Source organism: Petromyzon marinus, chromosome 27, assembly GCF_048934315.1.
Source record: "Petromyzon marinus isolate PM22_M1 ecotype Great Lakes invasive population chromosome 27, UKy_Petmar_22M1.pri1.0, whole genome shotgun sequence".
Classification (NCBI taxonomy): Eukaryota; Metazoa; Chordata; class Hyperoartia; order Petromyzontiformes; family Petromyzontidae; genus Petromyzon; species Petromyzon marinus.
Window position 1 is genome coordinate 11,069,371 of NC_133693.1, and position 21,621 is coordinate 11,090,991.

The 21,621-nt window shown below is 47.9% G+C and overlaps 1 protein-coding gene across 5 annotated transcripts in view; it reads left to right on the forward strand.

The window, feature by feature from the left end:
- Positions 1 to 21,621, forward strand: part of LOC116946538 (uncharacterized) — a 183,336-nt gene that overhangs the window by 114,227 nt on the left and 47,488 nt on the right. The window lies entirely within an intron of this gene.

Genomic DNA, 21,621 nt, shown 5'->3' on the forward strand with positions numbered 1-21,621 from the left:
GTAGTAGTCGTAGTAGAGCATGGAGGATTTACTGCATATGTAACAAGCACCTCGGTGGGAACATTTCGTGATTCGAGCTGTGTGTGTGTGTTTAACAAAGACCTCTCGTATAGCGTTAGAAGACTGTTGGCGCAAGTGCTGTTAGCGAGCACCTATGAAGGCTGGGACGGCATATGATAGGGTGGGTGATGAACAGCACAACCGGCCGTCTTTGTCTTCCCAGTGGCGATGTTTTCACACTGCACCAGGTACTCAATGGAGGCTGAGTCGTCCTCGGGGAGGCCCAGGACCGGTTCAGATAATCGTCACTGCTGTTGGCCAGGTTTGTATCGCAGTGTCCTAACCGCTCCACTATCGCCGCCCACTGTGTGTATGTATACACAACACCAGTGACGATTATCTCCACCGGGGCCTCCCCTTGGTCGACTCAGCCCCGCACCTCTGATTAGCACAGTTGGCTCCTCCATACGATGCAAAAGAAGTTCAATATATATATACAAATGAGTACGTGGTCCTGGCCACCCACCTCCTCGTGCGCCGTGCCGGCCTTCATAGGTGCTCGCTAACAGCACTTTCCCCAACAGTCTGTTAAGCCTAATTAGGGGGCTCTTTGCATTCGTTATACAGCATATATGCACACATACTGGATATCGCCTTTTCAAACCATATTAAAAGATAAATTATTGCGCAATGCCGAATGCAATGTTAAATTACGCATGGCAATACGAAATGCGTATTGCCGCACAGCACTGCGTTGGGGGTGGCGGGAGGGGGGGGGCACGGCCGAATTTTTTGTTGCACGAGTGGTGACATTTCTGAAGTTTGCGCGGCATCTATAATTGACCAACAGTGGGATTTTTAAATTTTGATTTAATAATAACAACAGTGGGATGTTCGTTCCGTGCGGCAGCGGGAAGGGGAGGGGGGGGGGAGGAAGAGCATCAAGTCTTCCCCATGGCGTGAAGAGCGCCTGGCTTCCACGCTCATTGCTCCAAATGGCACTTTCCCTTCGGCCACCGTGTCACTCGCGCAGACGAGAGCTCGCATTAGGATGTAAAGACCCTCGTGTGGACGTGTGGACGTGTGAAATTCGCTTTCGGGGGTGGGCGGGGGTGAGCGCCAGCAAGTTTACGCCGAGTTGATGTGCTTCCCGTAATTACGGTGGTAACGAGACCAAAGCCTGTGATTATTTGTGCCACTCACTCTGGCAAATGGCAGGATGGTGGGGGGGGGGTTAATTGTACGTAAGGGCTTGGCAGGGACTGCTTCTGTCAGTAACGTTTTGGCTAAAAATACAGTGTTGCTTTTCTGAAATGGATTTGAGTGGTCTCGTTGGAGATAGGTGTACATGCACCTGCAGCACCGATGCTTATTCTCGCTAGTGTCACCGCAGTATCTTTATCTCCACCTTCTAGCGTGTGGCACAGCACCGATAAATTCAAATTAGGAAGTTTCTGGACAATGGGAATAATGCAGCCATTGAGTTGAGCAAAGTGACCCAGTAATGAGCAGTCAACATGGAACGTCGTTGCCAACGTTGCCCCAACGGTGCTGACCGCATGCCAACGTTGTGCCAACGTTGCGCCAACGTTGGCATGCGGTTAGCACCGTTGGGGCAACCTTGCGCCAACGTTCAGCCAACGTTGAGCAAACCTTGCGCCAACGTTCCGCGTTGCCTGGATTTTCACTTTGGCTATCCAGCACCGAACGTTTTCAACTGCATCTCTTGATGTTCGTCAAAAAAGCGTTTGCTGCAAATGCCTAGAGCTCTCATCATTTGGCCAACACTGATCGCATTTTGTTGTGTCCCCCCCCCCCCCTTCGTCGAGAGCTAAACCAGAGATGGCTGAGCACGCACTAAAATAATAAAAAGGAACACAGAGAAACAGTAAAGTACTTATCCCAAGTGAAATGTTTCAGGAAGCAGACCACACACATGGGTCACTAGGGCCGTGTGGAAGCTGCAGAACGGAGTCTTTGTTCTTGTTTATCTGGGCAGGGATCTGGCCTCTTAACAATTTAAATGCACATGGTGAGTGCCTCTTGCAAGTCAGCTCGGCCTGTAAGGAATACTTAATGAGGATTTTCTCAAAAGTTGTTGCAGCCTAAATATGCACCTGGAGAGAGCTAAACCCGTACGAAACACTTTTCATTTTTTTTATTGTTAATCAGATGCAAAGTCATTGAGATATGGTACATACGAAGATTTTGGTAAATGTTGTTACTGATGAGAATTTACCTCTTTTGACTTGGTGCGAGGGATATTTTTCCAACGTGGGATTTTAACCACGGCACCGGCACTAAAATAGCCTCCTCGGGTCACCGATGTCACCGGTTCCTTAATGGTCAATTAAAAAACGCGCGGCACACTTGTGTTTCATCGTGTCCTTGTGAACTAAGCACCGGCTGCAGAAACGGAATCGCATTCCTGTACACCTCGTCTCATTCTGACGAGCACCATCGGCAGGCGTTGGATAGCGAGGAGGTCAGTGCGCGGACTCCTCGACAAACAAATCTCATTGTTGCCTTTCACAATGCGCACATTTAAATAATGCACGCAACAACAACAACAAAAACAACTAAAAGACACGGTCGCGGTAATTCGTAGTTTTGCGAATGGCGTGCACGTGATATGCCCGCGGTAAATATAGGTCAATGGATCAAATAGAGCTGCGTATGAATTACGTTAAATGGAATAAACAAGAAACAAATACGGTCCAAAAACAGTCAAATAAAACCGAGACAAAAAAATAATTTAATTGCAACCCCCAAATTGTGGTAATCGAATCACTAATGAAGGGCAAATCATTAAATGCCTACCTAATTAAAACCACAAACTATGTCGTTTAATCCACTTTTTTTTTTATCCGTGAACGTTTTGCTATGTGGTGAAAATATATCGCGTTAATGAATATTTGAAGCCAGACTAATTAGGGGAGAAGCTCTTCATTTTTAGCTTTTTTCAGCTTTTTCCAATTTCTGGCTTCCTCAAGTGCAGCCTCAAGAGGTTTTTGCTGTACTCCTCTAACGGTGGCCCGTAATTGTGACGAAGTCAATTTGCCTCGTGCGAGGGGCTGGCCATTTTCTGAGATTCTTGCCGTTTTTAATGCCACACGAGTCAAAAGGGCTTCAACCAGATCGGCAGAGGTGGCTCAAGTGGACGCAGAAGGCAGAAGGCCCAAGCTGACCGTAGCAGCCTCTTGGGACCGTGGATAAGGACGTTCACCATGTAATTTGTTGGGTTGGATGCAGGTTTTCCAGCCGAACTGTTGTTTCTTTTTTTTTTCCCACCACCATCTATTTAACCCTCACGAGGTAAATGTACGGTGGTCACGTATCTTGCTCGTATGCCGCTGCTTCCGAAAGTGCCTTCCACTCGAAGGACCACGGGAGGATTACTTTTGGCCCGACATTTTGGAGGAGGTGGGAGCACCCACACTTTATTCCACCACGTGCGCCATTCATACTGCTTTTTAATAAGATTCCAGCGGAGATTTGAATTCCGGGGTTCATCCCAGTCGAAGTTTTTTTTTTCTTTTTCTGGCAGTTGTCACATGTGAAGAAACCTGACAAACCCCTGCAAACACAACTCATCACAACACCAGCTGCTTCGATGTGAATAAGCTCAACAGTGGAGCTCAAAATGGTTTCCTCGGGCACTGCGTTTTGAATTCCCCTCGCCTCATCCGTCCTCCTTCCAACGCACTCTGCATCTCACCGACCCCTGCTCTCATGCTCTGCAGTAAATACATTGGCTTTCAGACACAAACCGAGCCCGTGGTGTGCCCTCCTGTTTTGAAGCATTAAGGGGCTTCGCTCCTTGGCGTGACACGTTTGGACCGACCTGGCCAAGGCGGTGAGAAATGAATGGCCTCTTCGGCGCATTTGGCACAAAAAGCCAAGCAGCTGGGACCCGGCCCCTCGGTTACCCCGCGCTTCTGGTGAATGCGCTAAATAATTAAGAAGCCGTCACAAGATTTTCGCACACGGGCATCCAAAGTTGCGCACGCTCACGCGGAGCGCGGTCGTGTGCTGACATTTTGACCCTGGATTATCGCCGAGGCTGGTGGAGACTGATCTCGTTAAGGGCAGCTCCCATCCAGATCTCATTACGGGCCCCTCTGTTCGCCCACAGCTGCTGCTCGTCCCGCATCGCGTCCCAGTGTGTTGCGGTCTCCAGCATAGATACCAGCACGGAGGGGGGAGGGGGGGGGTATAGTTAAGCCCTGCCCTTACAATAATATTTAACATCACGGTAACGTTAAAGACTCCATGAAAAATGGAAATTATATTTAAGCCCTGGGGACTGAGCCAACTATTTTTTTTCAGGATCAGAGGGATGAAATTTTGAGCCAAGAGGCTTAGTCTTAGACTACTGTTTTGGATCAAAATGCCTTTTTGTGGCAATGTTTTTGAGGCCGTGCCAGCATTAGGCAGTAGCTTTTGGATTACATCGCATTCCCAAAGCATGGCTGCTTCATCACAATAAGTGTACAGTACAGCCGTGTGTGTGAGAAACTGGGAGCGGTCGTGGAGCGGTTAGCGCGCTGCACTACGAACCCGGCGACCCGAGTTCGATTCCCGCTCACGGCCAACACCAGTGACTATTATCTGAACTGGTCCTGCGCCTCCCATAGGTTGACTCAGCCTCAATTAAGTACCTGCTATGGTGTGTACACATCGCCACTCGGGAAACAAAGGCGGTTGAGCGTGGTCCCGGCCACCCACCCCCTCGTGTACCATACCGGCCTTCAAAGGTGCTCGCTAACGGCACTTGCACCAACAGCCTGTTAAGGCTATAATGGGGATCTTTGTCTTTGTAAGACATGAATAAATAATTCATGCGGGTAGGTTGGGGAAATGAACATAATTCATATAAATTACAAATCCAAAATGCGTAAAAAAACATTTAAATGAATGCTTGAGGTTAATACTGCAAGCTGTTTTTATGCTGCGGTGGCTGGCATCCGTGGGAATATTAAGCATGAAATGTCATGTTCTTGAATGAGAGGCTTGTAGCTCCGAGCCACTCGCTATGCCTACACCGTGACCTTAACCCTCGTCACCATGAAACAACATCCCATAACAAAGTGGCTCAATATTTCTTACTTTTATGGTCGCTGTATTCATCCTTGTTGTAGCTTACCCAGACACGCGTTGTAATCCTTTCATATTTATTTATTTGATTCTCAACAGTTTCCAGCTTATTTCACCAAGCAACAGTGGCCAGTTTGGTGTGGCCTGGTCAAATAACCCCGAATGAGCGGCACAGCGTGGGGTGCCCTTCAAGCACCAGTGGATTAAACATGTCTTAATTAATCCTTACTTTTTGCCACCTTATCATTTTCAGTCTCGGCTACCGTAGGGACAGAGCGATGGTTTTGGCTCGTTTACAGGAGTGGGGGGGGGGTCACATCTATTGCTGCATCGCAGGGCCCTGGAAGATGGCGAACGGCTTGGGAAGGCGTTCATCCAGCTGTGGATAGATCGTAGCTGGCGATTTGCTTCCTTACACTGTTTTCTGAACAGCCACAGAGCAGTAGCCATCATGAAAGAAGTATACATCGGAGCATTAACCCTGGGAAGAGATGCCACTTGTAAAGTACTTCAATAACAGTAAAGTGGTATTGCCACAGCCACAGACATGGTGCTTCTTCACATACGGCCTATCTGCTCCATGGTGTTCAGCTTAACCACATTACAGTCGAGAACCGCGTGCGTTGTGTTTTGCGTGCGAGGCCACTGGCGTGCACGCTGAGATTATCACACCTGTCTGCAGATGAGGCCATGGGTCTCACCCTGGTCAGTCTCCCGCGACTCAACCCGAGTTGCTGAGCAGGTTGCTGGCTCGGTGATTTTGGTGACGTCTGTTGGTCCTCCGAGACGAACAGGCCCCCCGTTGTGTGAGAATGTTTCCTGATTTGCAACTTTAATCAGCTCCCCGTTGTGATTTACGGGCAGCTTCGGTGGTATTCTTTTGGATATTACTACCTACTGCACTTTAATTAAAAGCATTTGTATGCATGGTCCTGCGGCCTGGCTCCGTTTTCTTCCTTAACCTCGGTACTTGGCGTTAGCCTTACAGAGGGCGCGGCAGAAGTAAGACATAATTCAAATGTTAATGAGCGGTAATTGAATGTCAACCCAGGTTTTTTTATACGACTGCCGGAGAGAAAAGGGTTAAAGCTATTTCGGCTTTAATCTTCATGGCGAATTGCTTCGGATGATCACTAGGTTTTATTAGTAGGTATTTAAAGCACACTGCATTAAAATGTATGAAGAAGCTCTCTGGGGGGGGGGGAGGGGGGGGTGACGGAGAAGGCGCCTTGAAATCTCTCCCACTTTAATACGACATTGAATGCCATTTCATTTGACGGGCGTAAAGAAGATAGTGAAATATTTGTATAGCGGAAACGCGCGCGCGCGCGCGCGTGTGTGCAGGGTTTACTCAAAACGTACAAAAATTGCGCTGAGGGAGAGAGAGAGAAGAAAGATGTTGGTTACACGGGGGTAGGCGTTCAAAGAGCGATCCGCTGAATATGCGCGTGTTGAAGATGATAGGATCGTGGATTGAGAAAGAGAGCAGGAGGATAACCCCCCCCCCCCCCAAACTGATCAGTCAGCCGTCTAGAGCCCGAGGCAGGTTTTTAATGGATTTTTTTTTCATCGCAACTTTAATGCAGCGTTTGACGAGACTGGTAATTGACAGCGTTTCACGGTAATTGGCACAGACGTGGTGTGTGCTGCCACTGCCTGGCTTAAATTAGATGTGATTGGTGAATCTGCGTGAGTGAGTGTCTACAGACCGTGCCAGCATTTTTTTTTGCCCTTCCTGCTTTACTTATATCCTCCAGCAACCATGACCACCATGAAAACCACCACAACCAACCACTACCACAAACACGACCACCCCAACCACCAAGACCACCAGCACAATTTTCACGACCAATAACACAACTACTACCACCACCACAATCATCACTACCAATACCAACACAGCCACCCCAACCACCACAATCATCACGACCAATACCAACACAGCCACCCCAACCACCACAATCATCACGACCAATACCAACACAGCCACCCCAACCACCCCAACCACCACAATCATCACGACCAATACCAACACAGCCACCCCAACCACCACAATCATCACTACCACCAACACAGCCACCCCAACCACCACAATCATCACGACCAATACCAACACAGCCACCCCAACCACCACAATCATCACTACCAATACCAACACAGCCACCCCAACCACCCCAACCACCACAATCATCACTACCAATACCAACACAGCCACCCCAACCACTCCAACCACCACAATCATCACTACCAATACCAACACAGCCACCCCAACCACTCCAACCACCACAATCATCACGACCAATACCAACACTCGCCATTCGCCACTAAGTGAAGGTGATGTCACCACGGCGCCTGTGCCAGGCCAGGTGCACTTTGAGGCCACGTGATGTGTCGAAGGCTCGCTGACAGAAGGTCTCGGGACAGACCCAGGTGCAATGGGTTGGCTGACTGAGATGACCGGTAGATGCACCAGCTGTACCCCTCTATGTGGCCAAATAAAAGCTGACTGAGCATGACCCAGCCAACGCAGCCTTGCCTGCCGGAGGAGCTCACTGATGGGACTGTGTACAGAGCTTGCAAGGATTTGTGAGCTCATCACACAATCCAGCTTGGTTAAACTCAGGATGGATCGTAGGCATGCCAGCCTGAAAGTTTCTTACCGGCGCAGATGTTCCATTTGAGGGGTCCACGTTGAACAAGCATAGAGAAGGGACGCTAAGAAGACTCGAACCTTCGTGCGGAGCGACAGACCAGGTAGTTTCCACGCAGCATTGCGCAGCTGATTAAAAGATAATGCCGCTCGACTGATTCAGAGTGAGACCTCTGCTGTCAAATTGGAGCTGGTCATGAGCACACTTCCCAGGTATTGGAAACTCTCCACTCTCTCCACAACTGCTCCATCACCAATGGGGAGCTGATGGCGTGGAGTGTTTGCTGGCACAAAATACCCAGTCAGGTGCTTAGTTTTGGTGCGGCTGATGGTAAGACCTCATCCTCTTAGTGACACGCTCCAGATTCAGCAGCAGAACCTCCAACTCCTCCTCTAACTGAGCAGGAATCACCAGATCATCAGCATACAGCACCACTACCACCAACACAACAACCACGCACGACCGCCTTTGTCTCCCAAGTAGCGATGTTTAGACAACACACCAGATATTCATTTCAGGCCGAGTCGACTACAACCACAACAACGACTATTACCACCACCACCACCACCACGCCATCAAGATGCCTTCCCCTCAAAACGAACCTCTCGCGTCCACATCACAAACCATCACGCAAACCGCGGTCATCCTCACAGTGGCTCTTGGCTGGCCATCGAACGAAGACTGTGGTCACTGCATTGCGCGCTTTCTGATGTGCTTCTGGGGCCGTCTGGAACGCTCTTCCTTCCGATATTCGGAAGCCACTGAGAGCTATGCACTTTTAAATCCAGATTGAAACTTCATTTCTATTGAAGTGCCTTTTAATACGTAGGCGTTCGCGACCAATATCGTCTATAATAGCCCACCACCACCCGACACGGTCAATTAATAAGGTGTGTCACGTGAACAGACCATGCCTATTGGTTACTAGTACAGCACACCGGTGTGTTGGAGAGCAAATCCACAACATTTATAATCTGAGTACGACGTTTCACCAGTTACTACAACCAGCATAGTCAAGCGGTAGGCAGATTTGTGGAGACATCCTCCTGTTTGTGTTTACGTTTATTGTCCTCCAGCAGCACCTCTGATTAGCACGGTTGGCTACGTACGGTGCGAAAGAAGTTCAACACGCATGATGCGTACGTGCTACTGCACTCATCTCCAAACCTATCCTCACCCCATGCCAATTCGTCGCACATGACACTGCAACCTTCCACAGTCTTTCCGCCCTGCTCACACTGCTCGCTGTAGTGGTGTGGCCGGATATGCCTCGCGATTGGTGCACCCTCAGCTGGTACCAAGTCAACAGTTCAGTGCTCACCACTGCCTTGTGAGCTCTGCAGAGAATTACCCCAGTGCAGGTGCTGCTGCATTGTGAGTGGCGGCTAAAGAAACAGCGCGACCACGTGCAGAAAGGCAGTCATCCTTTGATGATGTTGACCAATATTCGTATATAATTACCAGAATAGATTCATTCCGAAAACACCGCTGCTAGCGTAAACTTTGGTCTGCCTTTCAAAATATATAAGTTCGTGGGCTGTTCGCGCTTCAATGAAGGATACAAAACAACGTCAATGTATTTAGGTGTCTGTATATACAACCTCGAGGCATTGTGCTGTGGTCTGCGGTATGTGTAGGCAGGCCCTCTCAGCCCGTCAGCCGCGCGTTTCATAGCAGCGTGCAGTTAGCGGGTGGAATCAATTTCAGGTAGTGTTGCAAGGAGTGAGGTCATGATCAATCTTCATCGCTAATTATGGGAATTTCCTGATTTACAGTCGTCACGGCCACGCATGCACAGCGCCGCCGTGGCACGGGGCAGCGAATGCACGGACACCGCTCGCTGACGCAGGGCCCTGTGCGTCTGACTTCGCGTACAGCGGGGTTTTATTTTTTATTTTTGGCCCTCGACGTCCGCGGATACTTTCTCTGAGAAGCGTTGCATTCTGGTGAGTTTGACCCCTCCCGTGCACGGGTGGGCGAGTGTGGGGGAGGCTTCGTGACACTGAAATGCATTGTGCGGTGGAGGAAAGCTGACCCACTGCGCTGCATATCCCCCAGGCCTTGCAGAACAAAAAGGATAAAGGATCCTGTATTTGAAGCCTTATTAAAGGACTGCCGAGGCAAGTGCTGCGAGAGTGCATCAGTATCACCACACCTGGAGCCCATTCGTCTCCTCAGCAGCTGTGCGCTCGCATAAAGTACTCTATGGGCTTTCTTCGATCGGGGTGATGTCCTTTAAAGGGTTCTTGTTTTTATTCGCAGTTGGTACGCGTTGCTGGGTTGTCCGCGGTGGCGAGATGTTAACTCCATCGCCTGGTATGCAAGAGGTCGTGGGTTCGATCCTGATCGTGATGACGCCTGTATATTTCGAGTTTGAATGTCTCTCTCCCAGTGGTCGCGTGGATTTTTATTCAGGTCCTCCGGTTTTTCCCTTCACATTTAGAAACAACATGCGTTTAGACTATTTGGCTGCTGTAAATTTCCACATTCTAAGCCACTTCGCTTCTGAAAAAGAGCTATACAGCTCAATGGGCCTTACCTGGTAAAATACAACATGTTGTCCTTCCCTCGCACCTCTGATTAGCACGGTTATCTACGTACGGTGCGAAAGAAGTTCAACATACATTCATATATACAGTGAGGGAAAAAAGTATTTGATCCCCTGCTGATTTTGTACGTTTGCCCACTGACAAAGAAATGATCAGTCTATAATTTTAATGGTAGGTTTATTTGAACAGTGAGAGACAGAATAACAACAAAAAAATCCAGTAAAACGCATGTAAAAAATGTAATAAATTGATTTGCATTTTAATGAGGGAAATAAGTATTTGACCCCTCTGCAAAACATGACTTAGTACTTGGTGGCAAAACCCTTGTTGGCAATCACAGAGGTCAGACGTTTCTTGTAGTTGGCCACCAGGTTTGCACAGATCTCAAGAGGGATTTTGTCCCACTCCTCTTTGCAGATCTTCTTCAAGTCATTAAGGTTTCGAGGTTGACGTTTGGCAACTCGAACCTTCAGCTCCCTCCACAGATTTTCTATGGGATTAAGGTCTGGAGACTGGCTAGGCCACTCCAGGACCTTAATGTGCTTCTTCTTGAGCCACTCCTTTGTTGCCTTGGTCGTGTGTTTTGGGTCATTGTCATGCTGGAATAACCATCCACGACTCGTTTTCAATGCCCTGGCTGAGGGAAGGGGGTTCTCACCCAATATTTGACGGTACATGGCCCCGTCCATCGTCCCTTTGATGCTGTGAAGTTGTCCTGTTCCCTTAGCAGAAAAACACCCCCAAAGCATAATGTTTCCACCTCCATGTTTGACGGTGGGGATGGTGTTCTTGGGGTCATAGGCAGCATTCTTCCTCCTCCAAACACGGCGAGTTGAGTTGATGCCAAAGAGCTCCATCTTGGTCTCATCTGACCACAACACTTTCACCCAGTTGTCCTCTGAATCATTCAGATGTTCATTGGCAAACTTCAGACGGGCATGTATATGTGCTTTCTTGAGCAGGGGGACCTTGCAGGCGCTGCAGGATTTCAGTCCTTCACGCCGTAGTGTGTTACCAATTGTTTTTTTTGGTGACTATGGTCCCAGTTGCCTTGAGATCATTGACAATATCCTCCCGTGTAGTTCTGGGCTGATTCCTCACCGTTCTCATGATCATTGCAACTCCACGAGGTGAGATCTTGCATGGAGCCCCAGGCCGAGGGAGATTGACAGTTCTTTTGTGTTTCTTCCATTTGCGAATAATCGCACCAACTGTTGTCACCTTCTCACCAAGCTGCTTGGCAATGGTCTTGTAGTCCATTCCAGACTTGTGTAGGTCTACAATCTTGTCCCTGACATCCTTGGAGAGCTCTTTGGTCTTGGCCATGGTGGAGAGTTTGGAATCTGATTGATTGATTGCTTCTGTGGACAGGTGTCTTTTATACAGGTAACAAGCTGAGATTAGGAGCACTCCCTTTAAGAGTGCTCCTAATCTCAGCTCGTTACCTGTATAAAAGACACCTGGGAGCCAGAAATCTTTCTGATTGAGAGGGGGTCAAATACTTATTTCCCTAATTAAAATGCAAATCAATTTATTACATGTTTTACATGCGTTTTTCTGGATTTTCTTGTTGTTATTTTGTCTCTCACTGTTCAAATAAACCTACCATTAAAATTATAGACTGATCATTTCTTTGTCAGTGGGCAAACGTACAAAATCAGCAGGGGATCAAATACTTTTTTCCCTCACTGTACATACAAATTGTTTAGTTTAGAATTTAGCCCAGCGGTCAACATGCCTGCCATAGAACCAGTTTGCAGTGGTCCACAGCTCAATTCCTCACTGAGTATCTGATACCTGCGGCCACCCAATCACGTGATGGGGTGATACCAAGGTGTGTGCTCGACAGTTGACATTCGAGGATGTGTATGCCACAGAATTTGCCAATATAGGCCATCGTGGGTCCCAAATTTGAGAGAAATAAACAATTCCAAAACAAAAATGCTGTCCCCTGCACCACCCCTCAATGATGAGCGTGGAGAAGAATGGCCAACCAACAAACCACAACTAATACAGCGTGAGGAGGCCTTCATCCAGCAGTGAATTGAGAGTTGCTAAAACCTTTTAGCATTGTTATTACCACTGATATAATTATGATATCTTCCTTGCGTGTGATTGATATCTTGGTTATGAATGATTAACTCTACTGTATTATTTCCTAATGGGATGTCGTCTGTTGAGGACATGTGTTTTTTTACATTTAATTTATTCACAGTGGCCCTGAGTGCCACAGCGAACCAACTTAAGGTTGACTTCGAAGATTATCCTACCCAGGCGGGAATTGAAATCCACGGTCACTTCTTTGAGTCAATATTTCATGATGAGACTCCCAAGCAGAAACCAAAAAAATATTTAGTTTACTTTTTCAGTTATTATGGCAGCACAAGAGGCAGTTTATTTTTCCTCAATACATATGTTAAGTAAAACATTGCATAAAAAAGATTGGGGACATGCTTGCGATTCTTGTAAAAAAAAAATTGGCAGTGAATCCTGGCACAATGTGTGCGCGTGTGCGTGGAGGTGCATTTAGTACGTTAAAGGTTTATTAAGTCCACGCTGTGTGTGGTTTCTCGGTAATGTTGTTGCTGACGGAATGGCACGCAGACAGCCAGACAGCGGCAGCCCAAGCATTGTGGCAGGGCAGCCCACGCGACGCGACGCAATGTAATCGATGAGAAGCGGGTCTAGTAAAATGTTGCGTTAATAAAAGTGCCACAATGCTTTTGCAATATTCAGTGAGGCCCATCACTCACAAACATAATGAACATTGGACTTGAATGTATATTTTATGCAACGCCTATCATTAAAAGAGGTTATTGACATTTATTTGCATTTAAGTACATTAGACTTGAGTGTGCGAGCATCTGAATAATAACTCCTGCACTGCCCAGGGTATGATCTGAGCGGGGCCCTTCAAGCGAAAGTGGAGCGTCACCGTGCCTACAAGCCTCACCTCACACCCCATTCCCCAGTCGCTTGCTGCCACAGCGAGTACATCGTTCCGAGGGGGTGTACAGTTCATGCTTGACAGTGGCTGATTGTCGGATCTGAACAGATCCCCAAATCAATTCAGAGCTGGCGTAACGTGTGTATGAGTGTACGTGGAACTTCTTTCGCACCGTGCGTAGTTGGCCGTGCTCATTGGAGGTGCCACCCAGAGATCGGACCCAGTGGGTTGGCAAAATCCCAGTCAGCTGATGAGATGTGACTGCCGGGAGGCGGAGCTTCGCGTGAATTTGTTGTCTCCATCGTGATTGGACAATCACGATGGAGACAAGGCAGCGGTCCTCGACACTGTGGGTCCTCAGAGGCAGCGACTCTCACTTCATTCGTCCCGTCTACTGCACAGCAGGTGCAGTAAATGCAACACCTGCGAGTTGTAGCTAACGTTCTGCAACTCTACCCGGCGTAGAGTTGGAGAACGTTAGCTACAATTGTGCATTTAAAATAAAATGATAGTGGACGATGTTCTTTTTTTCATGTGGAGACCGCTCAAGGTTTTGGGGGGGGGGGGGGTCAAAGCACACTTTGCCACGTACCACAAACTGCACCTCGTAGCGTGCGGTGCTAGGCTGTGGCGTGCGGTGCTAGGCTGTGGCATGCGGTGCTAGGCTGTAGCATGCGATGCTAGGCTGTAGCATGCGATGCTAGGCTGTGGCATGCGGTGCCACGCTGTTTCATGAACAGCTCCATCACAGTCACTGTTGGATTTTTGGGCCACCATTGACATTTTGAAATATTACCCACCCTCATATGTCTGCACACTTAAAGGATCTGTGGATAACTGTAGAAGGCGCGGATCATATTTCCCGTGCAAATAATAGGATTTGAAGACGTGATAATGGTTATATATAGTTATACTTTACTAGTCACCAGGAGCGGGCTCAACGTGCAAAGACAAAGATCCCCGTGTAGCCTTCACAGACTGTTGGGGCAAGTGCTGTTAGCGAGCACCTATGGAGGCCGGCACGGCACACGAGGGGGTGGGTGGCCAGCACCACGCCCGGCCGCCTTTGCCTCCCAAGTGGCGATGTTTACTACACACTGCACCAGGTGCTCATTTGAGGCTGAGTCGACCTAGGGGAGGCCCAGGACCTATTCAGATAATCGTCACCGGTGTTCGCCGTGAGCGGCGATCGAACCCGGGTCGCGAGCCTCGCAGCGCAGCGTAGCGCTAACCGTTGCACAAATTCCGTAGACCCAAGCACCAATTCCACTCTCAAACACAGGCACACACATGCAAGCGCGCACGGGCGGGCGGCGAGGCGTTATGCAAGGGATGGCATTGGCAAGATACAAAGCTAACCCCCGTGGCAGCAGCTGGGGCTCCAAAGTCAGCGCATTAAAGCTCGTTACTCAGAGGCAACCGGAGTGGTGCTCCTTTAAGATTACATTTACAGCTGAATCTCAAACCAGCTGGCCTGCTGCGTATAAGCAAAGAGCGCGACAGATGGCTACTGGAAAGAAAAAAAAATAGGGGGGGGGTGGGGAGGGTTGTGGTGGACTTGGGAGCGCTGCGTTTGCGCGCGCCTGTCCCACTTTCACCGATTCGTAGCCAAAGCGCGCGCGCGCGCGGGCACGGGGTCGTCGTTGACGCGACACGCGCCACTCCACTGCGGCGGAAGACGTCGTCACGCACCTTCGAAGGACCATCGCTCCGCACGGAACGTGCGCGTTACCGCCGTCACAAAAAAAAACACGGGGGAGGGGGGGGTTGTGGTGATGGGTGGTGGTCAGCTTGAGCCCCCCGGCTTAAACGCGGGTGTGCTTATTTAATGAATTTGAAAATCACGTCGAGGGCGACTGTGAACTGCACGCTTCGTGGTGTTTGTTAGTGCACTGTGCAGTCAGACAAAAACTACTCGTTTGCAGTTAGTGCACACGAGTGCCGGAGTGATAATTGGAAAATAAAAATGTTGGATTGCATGTCGCAATAATTGGTGTGCGTGTGTGTGTGTGTGTACGTTGAGTGGGGCGCGGTAGTGTAGCGGTTAGCGCGCTGCGCTACGAACCCGGCGACTCTTGTTCGATTCGCGCTCACAGCCAACACCAGTGACGGTTATCTGAACAGGTCATGCGATGTGGAGACATCGTCACGAGGGAGACAAAGGCGGCCCGTGCGCGGTGTTGGCCAACCACCCCTTCGTGTGTCGTACGGGCCTTCGCAGGTGCTCGCTCACAGCACTTGCCCCAACAGTCTGCCACAGGCTAAACGGGGGATCTTTGTCTTTTTGTTTTTTTTGGGGCGAGTGGAATCGGTGCGTGGGTCTGCGAGCGTTTGTGGAGGCTAACATCCCGGCATTGATGCGCGGCTTTATTTTTGTCGTGCCGGGTGTGTGAGCACCTTTGCAAAATTTCGTGTGCACCCCCCCTTCACCCTATCGCTGCCAAGAGTTTGGAGCACCAAAGTTTCAAGGTTGGGGATGCGACGCATTGTAACGAGTCCCTGGGTGGGACATCACTTAACAGTCTCAATACCTGTACAGTTAATCTAACAAAACAAACATACTCGGCCGATGTGTACACGATGCGCGAACATCAACAAGTACAATACAACATAATTTGAGTTTTTGCAATGCATCTAAATGTAACAGCATGTTAGTGCTGTACAGAACATTCGGTACATTTTAAAAGGGAAGGCAGATGAACATCTATTTGCAAAGTACAGGAGTCTTCTTTGGTTCTTTCGGTAAAGTCTACGTGACTTTACCGAAAGAACCAAAGAAAATTAATCATTGCAGTCACGAAAGCTTTAAATCGAAAAGTACAGGGGTGTTTCCTCACAATACAAAGCACTGACATTTACCAATACCTTCCAAGCGCTTTTGAATAACATCGGTTTTAAATGGAAATATCAGACAGACGTTAAGTCATACCATAAATGCATTGAAGTAACTTTGCAAAGCATTGCAATTTGCATTTACACAATGTACGTGACCTGTACAGAATAGCGAGGCATGCACACTGCCAGACCATAGGAAGGACGAGGGTGGATTTTGTTTGTGTCCAGCCCAGCGGTTCGTTACAATGCGTCAATTCATCAATCGTAACCGATTTTATAGTGCTCACCGTTATACGTGCGTCTGGTCGTACGTGCGAATGTCAATTGCTAACGATGTGCGAAGAGTACAATGCCGCGTAAACACATGATATGCTCATAATAAAGGTTTTTGGGTTATATCGCTTAAGTATAAATGTGTCATTAACCGACCACCACCCAACACAGCCAATCAGTAAGATTTGTCACGTAAACAAAACGTGCCAATTAGTTACTACTTCAGCCCACCGCTGTGTTGGGAGAGTAACTCCACAACATTTACAATTTGAGTAGTCTAACGTTTCACTGGCAATTACATGAACCGGCTTCATCGGGCGATTTTTACCAGAACTGTGAAGAGATCCACATGCTTCTAGTCCGATATAGAGCAAGATTACGTTATCGCCGTGATACAATAATTTTAGGGGGGTTTTTTGTGTGCTATTAAAGTGAACAAAAAAAACGTACAGAAACAAGGCGTGCGAAATGAGCAAGAATTCAAGTAAGTCATGAAATCCCAACCGCCGAACGCGAGCAATTATCCCGACTATGGATTCCCGCGGTTAGGGGCCATCCGTTGAGTAAGGACGCAAAAAAAAATCTGTCAAAACCCCACCCCCCGAATCCTATAGAATCCTATAGAATCCTATAGAGCGGCCGATATTTAATCCACGCGCCCGCTGCACACCGGGCCAGAATCATTCGCCATGTATGTCCCCCACCCCCCCCCCCCGTCTCCCTTTTTTTTTCGAGGGGAGAATGATTTGGGCCTCATAAAAAAAAAATACCGACGGCCGTCCGAAATTTGTTGCGGGTGTCCTCTTGGCCACATCTAAATAAATTGTGGGTTGTCCAGACACCCACGACGCCCACAAGTCGCCGCTCCCAGGTGGGACGAGCGCCGGCATGCTGATAGGGGAGCACTTTGCCGTAACCCAAGTGACCTGGGGTTTATTCCCGGCCTCGCAAATCACCGATGGAAATTGTTAACGATCGAATGCGTGTACCTGGTGTAAAAAAAAAAAATGGCTATGGCTCGAGACGGAGAGAGTCGAGAGAGACGATGTTAACCGAGTCGACCATCCACAGGACCCGGTTGCGTGGCATTATCGGCTTGAATAGCTGCTCCAAAACAGCACTCGCCACAACAGTTGTACCCATGCTAATTAAGGCATTTCGGAATCTTTTTTCAGAGTCAGAATATGTATTGAGGCTGGAGGAATCCGATTAGCTATGAAGCTCTTTTTCACACGCGATCAGTAGGGGTGGGGGGGTCAGAAAGTTACAACAAACAACACCAAAAGAATAAACGATAGGAGTGCAAAGTATCGGAAAGGTAAGCAAATCACTATGAAGAAATCGACTAAAAAGTAGGTCGCTTCTGAAAAACGGGCGAAACAGCTCAGTGCTCCTTACCTGCTCAGATAACAAAATAGTTTAATAGTTTAGTTTATAGTGCTCCAGAACTGTGGAGGTGACGGTTGCCGCTCCAATGCACACGTGGGATTACTCGGGGTGCTCCGATATTTCCTCGCACAAAGCGTAAACATTCGCGAATTGGCTGAAAACATCTTCACATCAAGAGATGCAATGTACGACCCTCCTGAAAAAAAGAGTCCCTGTAGCTTAATGTGTAAATTAGTCGTTTTTTTATTTTCACGGGAACGAATGTGACGAGAATAATATTTTTTACTGCTTTTTGTGTGTAGTTTGTTGTCCTTCCCCCTGCACCTCCGATTAGCACGGTTGGCTACGTACGGTGCGAAAGAAGTTCAACATACATACAAATATGTGCATATATTTACATGTTAGTTTACACTTAGGTCACGTATTATAAATCCTTGCATCAATCTCCTTGATCTACAATGTAACTTCAATTTTAGATGAGATATTTCTAGACTAATCCTAAAAACGATAACCTTTCCCTGAATGATGCTTTCATTAACACATGCTTTTGTTCCTTAAAAGTTCGTAGCTTTTGCATTCGAAAATTCGGTCGATTCTTTGTTGAATAATTTTGCTTGTGAAAGAAGCTAGAAAGCCTGGTGAAAACTCGCGCACACGAGGAAAGACTCTCAAAATTCACGACTGACGAGTCAGCAACCTACTTGCTCTACTGCCATCTACTGGCCAGCTCTGAACCCTGCGGGTATGGAGTTACAACTTCGGTTTGCATGAGCCGACCAATTCTGCCTCCCGACGTCCGTGACTATCAGCCACCGCCATGACACCACACGGCGAGGCATCATCATCATTATCGTCATCATCGTCAGCCGATGTTCATCCACTGCTGGATGAGGGACTCCCTATGCCCTTGCCATCTCATGTGCTCCTATTGCTGCCACAATGCATCCCACGGACTCATCTGACGGCTGCTTCTCCACCGTGGTCGCCATCGCTCCTTTGACTGGCAAACGGCGGCATTTTTAAATGTCCCTTGAAGTAAACTCATTGAAATGCTACATATGAGCTTAGCATAGTCTGATCTCCTGTAACGCGGCGTTACGTTATGGAACAATCGCGTTATAACAAATAATATGTAATATGGGGTAAAGCACAGTCCGCGATAACACCGTGAGATGCGTACGCAGGCTGAACAAAGACCGAGCCGCGTGGGTAGCGTCTAGAAGCATCCAGCAGCATCCCACTGCCTTGTGCGATGCCATGCCGAGGCAGCCGTACGAACGCTTACTCCCACTCGCGCGACGTAGTTCCGTTCGCTGGATTGCGTTCTATCCAATTCACATCCGCGTTATAAACAATGTGTCCGCTAATACATGAATCGCGTTATATCCAATTTGCGTTATGAAAACACGCAGCTTTATAGGAAAACAGAAGGTAAAACTAATTCAGGAAAAAAATGTGTCATTCTCCAATGTAAAATACTCTGGTCAGTTATCGCCTGACCGTGTAAGTTGTGGTTTCAGACAGACGACTCTTGTACTTTTTACCGTTTTAACTGCAGGTGATATTCACTCCTCAGCATTCATGTAAGTGAGCGGAGTGGTCGTGCAGTGGTTATCGCACGCCACGGCTAATATCAATGGCAAGTTACACCTGAACCAGTACTTACACCTGCACATGTGATTCCAATGCAGACGATATAGGTTGCTTATCTTGGACAGCAATACATCTAGATTCGAAGCTTTCGTGACTTGCAGGAATTATTCTTTGCTTCTTTCGGTAAAGTCACGTAGGTATAAAATAAATCACGATGTTTCGGAAGCAACACAAGCATAAGAATGTACCTTTTGCTGCAACTCAATCACTGGTGTCAGTAGGAAGTGATAGTGTTGAGGTAGTGGACGATTCGGTGTGTTTAAGAAGTCATAAGAACGATGTAATATCCTGTCAGTAACACCACACATTCCTGCACCTCACCACGTGGAACTCGTTTGCTCCTATTCAGGCTTTTCTCATGCTACTTCTGCACAAAATACTTTCCCCGCTGCTCTTCGATATTTCTGAATGATTCCACCGAATCTTGCTGTTTATCTCTGTTTTTTTTTAAAAACATCAACAACTTAATAGCACTGGACCATCATAGCATTCAGGAACTTTCTCCTCTTCCGATCATTCAGCACCACTACTATAATTGTTCCGCTTCAGAACAATATCCTGTGAGCTCCTCTTGGAGCAAAGTCAACGACTCGTGCGACGATCTTCTGTCTCCTCTGACTGATTCTCCCTACTCAGTGAGTTTTTAATCGCTCAGACAGCTCCAGGCTTAGTGCGGCCTGGAAGCCTATTATGAAGTAATACATCTTACAATTATAATTCCTTTTCGAGGAAATGCACACCAATTAACTGATTACTAGTCTATTATATAATTACAATAACCCCCCTCCTCCGCCTCTGATCTCTGCACCTGATTGGGTTCAGTGATGACGTCGTCCTGCTCTATTTAAGACCTGAAGCAGGTGGATTGCTTCACTATTCTGGCAAATCACCCGATGATGCTGGTTGATGTAATTACCAGCGAAACGTCGTACTACTCAAATTGAAAATGTTGTGGATTTACTCTCCAGCACACCGGTGGGCTGAAGTAGTAAACTATTTGGCGTTTTGTTTACGTGACAAATCCCTTACTAATTGGCTGTGCCGGGTGGTGGAGGGTTACGACACATTAATACTTACGCGATCAAACCCAAAAACCATTATTATGAATAATATTGGTCGCGAAAGCCTACGTGTTGAACTGATTTTTCCTTATATTTTCCCTGCCGCATCCGGGGGTCTTTGCCACTGCCTCTGAAATGTGTTGTCTCCATCATCCCAGGAGGGTTGCTGGTTTCCCAATTCACCTTTGTCTGTTGAGGCTTGCGAGCGTTTGCAAGCTCTGCCACCGATGCCGTCTCACATTCTTGCGATGACATTTGTGGCCACCCACCTGCACTTTCCCCAAGTGTGGCTTGCAGCTTCTCCCTTTGGAAGTTCAGTTGCTTTCGTTCTTTATTTTAGTTTCTTTATTTTTGTATAGCCCTGTGAGCCATTCGGCTCTTGAATCGGGTGCAACCACAACAAACAAAAAAAACTAAAACACACCATCACACACACACACACGAGTGCACATCACCACACCATCACACACACAGACTGCACATCACCACACCATCACACACACAGTGCACATCACCACACCATCACACACACACAGTGTGTACATCACCACACCATCACACACACACAGTGTACATCACCACACCATCACACACACAGTGTGTACATCACCACACCATAACACACACACACACAGAGTGCACATCACCACACCATCACACACAGACTGCACATCACCACACCATCACACACACACAGTGCACATCACCACACCATCACACACACAGTGTGTACATCACCACACCATCACACACACACAGTGTACATCACCACACCATCACACACACACAGTGTGTACATCACCACACCATCACACACACAGAGTGCACATCACCACACCATCACACACACACAGAGTGTACATCACCACACCATCACACACACAGAGTGCACATCACCACACCATCACACACACACAGAGTGTACATCACCACACCATCACACACACACAAAGTGTACATCACCACACCATCACACCACACAGTGTGTACATCACCACACCATCACACACACACAGAGTGTACATCACCACACCATCACACACACAGAGTGTACATCACCACACCATCACACACACAGTGTACATCACCACACCATCACACACACAGTGTACACCATCACACCATCACACACACAGAGTGTACATCACCACACCATCACACACACA